The sequence below is a fragment of the Phyllostomus hastatus genome, unplaced genomic scaffold (assembly GCF_019186645.2).
Source record: "Phyllostomus hastatus isolate PE091 unplaced genomic scaffold, TTU_PhHast_1.1 phas_contig_196, whole genome shotgun sequence".
Classification (NCBI taxonomy): Eukaryota; Metazoa; Chordata; class Mammalia; order Chiroptera; family Phyllostomidae; genus Phyllostomus; species Phyllostomus hastatus.
In genome coordinates, this window is record NW_025333709.1 from 39,277,913 (window position 1) to 39,284,272 (window position 6,360).

The following is a 6,360-nucleotide window of genomic DNA, read 5'->3' on the forward strand; positions in this document are numbered from 1 at the left end:
CAGGGAAGAGATGTGCAGAAAAAGACATAAAAAATCATAAACATGCAAGTTAACAAATTATGTTAAAGCAAATGCCTATGTAAAACCTCCTGGTTTAAAATACAAATTTGTCAGAATTCCCGATTTTGCCCACAGTTCTGGGGATCTCAGCACCATCCCCACCTGATGGAAGAAGTCATAACTTGCCTTTTTGGTCCTCATTTTTTTTAAGCATCTAAATATATATTCTTACACAGTGCAGCTTGGTTTCCCATATTTGAAACTTCATAAAATGTAATCATATGGTGTGTAGTTTCTGTGTGTCTGTCTTCCATTCCACAACACTTATTCAAGTGTTTTGCACTTATTTTCTATTGGGTTGACTATCTACAGACACACAATGACCTGTGGATGCTTTATTAATTCCATATATAGGTTCACTGACTATTATATATATAATATATATTTGCTTACTCTTTAATTTGTGTTTTTACTTTATATTTTGATATGCAGAAATTTGTATTGTATATCAATCATTTCTTGATAGTGAATTTTATGTTTTATTTAAATGTTCACTTTTAAATGTATAAGGTATGCATTACATATGATAAATTATATATGATTGTAAAATATATAGTCAGTCTGAACTTTTAAAAAATATGTTCTGAGAAACATGTTTAAATGATTTTATTGCTTTTAAAAAGATAATCAATAGTCCTAGTATTATTTATTGGAAATATTATTCATATTTATTACTTCATGGTTCTACAATTTAAATAAATTTTGTGTGCACTTATATTTAGGTCTGAATAGGGATATTCCATTCATTCTGTCACTCTTTCTTGCTTGATACCTAGAAAAAAATCTTCCATTTTATATTTCCTTATAAATATTTAAAAAAATTTATCAGTTCCAAAATATATGGTTACCTGAGATTTATTTCAATCTCTAAACTTATTTAGGAAAAATTAAAACCTTTACAACATTCAGTTGTCAAATCCATGAATTATAATATCTCACTACACTGAAATTGTATTTAATGTCTTTCAATAAAGTCTTATGTTTATCTGCAAACTATACCCTATCATGTATTACAAAGTATATAGAAATTTCACTGTCTTTATAATTTTGTAAATGAAATGTTGGAAGTTTGTTTTCCCCTAATTATTTGTTGAAAATGTAAAAATATAATTAATTTTTGTATGTTGATTTTATACTTGCAATTCTAATTGAACTTTCTTATCAGGCTATCTAGTTTTTATGTGTAGATCTTCTTTTTTCTTTTTTATTTTTTCAGTCATGAGATGGAAAAGAGTTCAAGGGTACTTTCTTCAAGGCAGTACAGGGATTCTGGAGAATGTCATCATTTGACAGATCATAAATTTGCTATGTGTTAAGTCCCATCATCAGAGAATAAGCATAATTTCTTCATGATATTTTGAAATAAATAACATTTCTCCTTGTTTACTGCAAATCCAAAACCTCTAGTATAATGTCGAATTCTGAATTAAGATAATTTTTACATTCAATTTGCTTAATTTAACAATTGAAACATATGTCGCGCCATATGTTTCTTGCAGGTTTTTGCAAGTTACATACTAAAAGTTTAAGGATGTTACTTTATATTCATTTGTAAGTCATACTAGATGGTCAATTTGTCTGCTACTTGTTTTGTGCATCTATTGTAGTGACTAAATAATGTTCCTTCTTAATTTTGCTAGACTAAGTTGGAGTTCTGAAAGTACTCGGTCAGTTTACATTTCTTTTTTTATATATCAGGGGCTCATTTTGCTAATAACCTGTTTGTAAGTTGTACATTTATGTTCATAGAGAGGATTTTATTCCCTTTATCTTTAATTTTCTTGTTAGATTTTGTTATATTAATGATAGTATCTTAAAATAATTCAGGGGATATTACCACTTGTTTCCTTAGAAGAGTTTGTATAATAATTGAAGTTATTTATTTTTAGATGAAAAAAAAGAATTAACAAGCCCAGCTGTGAGTTCTGAATTCTTTCATGTGGAAAATATTATAACTGTGGATTCAGTTCCTTTGGCTGTTACAAATATATTTAAGTCATTTGTTGCTCTTGTATCAATTTAATATGTATTAGGGAGTTTTTCTTTCATTTTTAAATACAACATTGTGGCACAAAGTTTTTAAATTTTATCATTTTGTTATCTATTTGAAATGTATATGTGCCACATTTATCATTTCTGATATTTCACTATTTGAATTGTTTATTTTGTTGTTCTTTATCAATCTTTTAAGAGGTTCATCAAGTTTGTAGGTTTTTTCTAAAATACCATATTTAAATGATAGACTTAGATAAACTCTATTGATCCTTTATAAATTGTTTCTACTTACCTACTTACTTTTTTTGAAATATTTTAGTTTTAAAACTTTGAACTATTGCTTATTTCATAGGTATTCACCATTTCCTTTTTTCTTAATAGTTGCATTTTAGTCTCTAATTTTTTTAAATACTAATTTAATGTCACCCTAATTTTTATACACACTATGTGTATCATAACTCAAACACTAATATTTGTGATATGCACTATTTTATTTACATATAAATTGAATTTAAACCTACTCCTTAATTTTGAACTATATATTAATATATTTATTAATTTTCACATATAACTTTATAGTCCTATCACTAGTTCATACTAATTCCTAATTTCTCCATTCCATTCTTTGTGTCATTCATTATTTTGTTATTAAAAGGTAATTTTACTATACCACAATGAAGCAGGATTTATCCCAGGTACATGAAGCTGGTACAACATTTGAAATTCAATTAATGTAAACAATCATATCAACAGAATTTTTAAAAAATCACATAATAATAGTAGTACAGAAAATGTATCTGATGAAATACAGCACCTATCATGATGAAAACTACCTCTCAGCAAAATAGAAATAGAGGCCAGTGTTCTCAACTTGTTAAAGATTAGCAACAAGAAATCCTACAGTCAACATCATACTTCCTGGTGAGACATTGTTAGCTTTCCCAGTAAGATTAGGAGCAAGGCAAGTGTGCCCCCCACCACTCCATTTCAACATCAAACTAGAAGTCCTTGTTAACGTAATAAGGCAATGAAATTAAATAAAATGTGTACAGATTGTAAAGAATAACAATAAAGTCCATCGAGTCTCAGATATTTTGAAATTTCAAAAGCTTTCTATGTTAATATATTTTGTGACATTAGTAATCTTTTTGCATAACTAGTACTAAACATAAGTGAATTCAAATTAATTGCATTGTGTAGGGTGTTGGGAACCGCCCTGACTGGTATCAGAGGCTGAAACCCCCGCCTAGCTAAGGCTAAGGGAACGCCCTTGGAACCGTAAGCCAGCAAGGAGATAAAAGCTTATCTTCCTGGCAGGAATGCTGCTTCTGCTGCTTTATTCATGACTGAACCCCAAAAAGGCTTGGTCGGTTAGCCAAAGACGGGTAAGATTCCCCACGGGGGAACGACCTAAGCCAGGCACGATCACTTTTGGGAGGCCCCCCCAAAAGAAGGACTTGGGGGGCTGCAGCAAAAGGGGGGTGATGGACCCTCGCTCCTCGGCTTTGACATAGCCTGAGTTCTCATCGTCTGGGAGAAAATCTCCTTATCTCTTGGTTACCTAGTTCCCTTGCTCCACCTAAGCCTAAAAACAATGACAGGGTGGTGCAGCTCGGTACTGAGAAGTGCGGATTCCCTGGGTGATCAGGCCTAAGAAAGAATATGTAAATTACTGTGAAGCCTTCTTTGTTTAGAATGCTCTCAGTTGAATGAGAAGGGTCTTAGGAGGAAGTTATTTTGTTCCTCAGTCTTACAGCTCTTTGACCCCAACTCAATAGACCGGCAGAGTTCTTTGCTTTCTATAGTTTCTTACTTCCCCTAATGAGTACTGTACTTTACCTGAATTATTATGCAAAATGAGCCTAATAAAAGCAGGTATGGACGGTAAATCAGCGTGCTCCCCACTAGGGGGGGTGGCCATTTCGTCCCTACTTCCCCACAGAAACTAGTTTGTCTCTGTGCATGTGTTTTCTCTCGCGTGTTTTTCGTCGAGCCATCCACAGCGTTCCGTGGTCACTGCTGGCCGGTGACCCACGCGCAACAGTAGGGCTTTAGACTGCTTACATGATGTAACTTAGTACAAGGGTGTTGTTAAAAATATTTAATAAGCAACATGACATGGGATCTTTTATTAATTCAGAAGAGATATAGAGAATATTAATTCACATTAACAAATACACAATTGAAGAAATTTGTTAAAAGTAAAATTGCCTTCCTTTTTTGTCCATACCTCAGAAAAATAAAGCTAAGTGAAGCCTGAAAATAAGATTATCTCTATCAAAACTATGAGTTTCATTGTTTGACGTTTATAAAGTATTTTAACATAAATTATTTAAAGTGATTGCCACAACTTTTTCTATTTTCTTCATTGTAACCATACCCTTCTCTTGCCAGATTACCTCAAATAATTAAGATTTAGAGAAACTACTATAACTTTGTTCGCTCATAATTTCAAATTATTTTCAGCTGGTAAAATTAAAATAAACTTATTTTTATAAAACCATTGTGATATATACATATTCTTTATATATGTAACATGTATATGTCTTTGAATTGAGGTAGATGGACTATTTATCTAATGGGCTTAACCAAATTGCCAAGTCAAATTTAGGGAAAAAAAAACTAAAAATGCACTTCTAAATCATTGTGTTTTTGCTCAACTAAGATTACCTGCATAACAATTTTGCTTTCTAATTTACAAATATTTTTAGTCTTTAAGTTTCTGTCTGGACCAGTGCATAAGACAGACTTAACGTAACTGCCAGTGACCATATTCATAATGCCTCTACAGATCGACTCCCACATTCCATGTTTTTTCGCCTGTTTCAGTGGTATTCAATGGACAAGTTGCATTAAACTCAAGGGCATCAATTTTCATCATAATTTGCATAAATGATTTAATCAAAAATAAAATCAACTTTGAAATCCATTTACATCTTCATGATAAATTAAAAAAAATTATATTGAAGATAGTCTAACGATTAAAACTGGCATTTGGTCAGCATTATTTTTTCACTTTGTTTTCCCAGAGGATAATTATCATCACTAAGGAAAAGGGACAGTAGGTTAAGTCCTACAAATAGTCATTAAAATACTTAAAACCTGATAATTAAACATTGCTAATAAGTAGCACAGAAATTGCAAGTTGTTTTTAACTTTACTATAAATATAATGACTACATTTTATTCAAAGATAGCTTAACACTCTATTTTGAGGGTATATATTATAGCATTTTAGAATATACAAGGAAGAAAAATTTTAAAGACTATTGCTATTAGTGTCCTGAAGATAAAATATATCTGTAGTAATTAATAATGCCTGCAGTTTATAAAATAAAATATTAATTCTGTATTTAAATTATCCATTATAAAATACCCATCTCCTATTTACATGCTTAACTCTGATCTTTCTACAGCTTTATGTTTCAAAATAAATAGAATCTACAAAATCTGTACCACTAAAGATAATCTGAACCCTTTCAAAATGTCAAGGAAACATGTTATGCAAAATTTTATACCAAGTTTATGAGACTAATATTCACTTACTATTTGTCACATACAAAATTAGAAAAATTCATAAATGTTGATATTTTGTAAATTCTTTAGGCATGATATTTTACAAAATCATCTTCTTAGAGTGACTTTGGGCTCTTGACATCTCATTCACAAGCTCTGTCATTAAACTAATCATTATTGATTGACAATAAATTATGTTCCTATAGATTACATAAAACATTTTGCTGATTTAAGCAATTTTACTGATAATTTAATAAATATAGAAAGAATTACTTTTCATTATTCATTATGTGGCACAAATCACATTCTTAAGTGTCATTTTTAATAAGGATAATTCTCCTGACCAGATGATGCATGGAAATTGACAGAAGAAATAATATATAGACTAGAGTTATCCTAAAAAGTAAGTTGCAAAAATAAATGACAAATATATGAGCACTAACACATTTCAATCTGTGAATGTAAACATAAAATATTTTGAATCATCATTTTGAGGATTAAAGTCTGTTATACATACAGATTTGAATAATAGTATGTCACTTATTTTAAAAAATCTAGTCAATAATATTTCATAGAATATATTAAATAAGGGTGAAAATTTTTTGTTAAACTATTATAGCTCTCCAAAATCATGACTTAATATGTGCCATTTCATATGACAATAAAACAACCCATGTTGGCACATGCTATAGAAAGAATGGAGTCATTAAAGAACAATGATTAAGAGAAAATTCTCTGGAGCCATGTGGTTTAGATTTTAATCACAGTTCTAAGGTGTACTAGCCAAATA

At 30.3% G+C, this 6,360-nt stretch overlaps 1 non-coding gene across 1 annotated transcript; it reads right to left on the reverse strand.

Moving 5' to 3' along the window:
* Positions 1-1,262: 1,262 nt before the first annotated feature.
* Positions 1,263-1,345, reverse strand: LOC123815997. The gene has a single exon (XR_006785209.1). It is a non-coding gene; the product is annotated as a small nucleolar RNA MBII-202 (small nucleolar RNA).
* Positions 1,346-6,360: the final 5,015 nt, after the last annotated feature.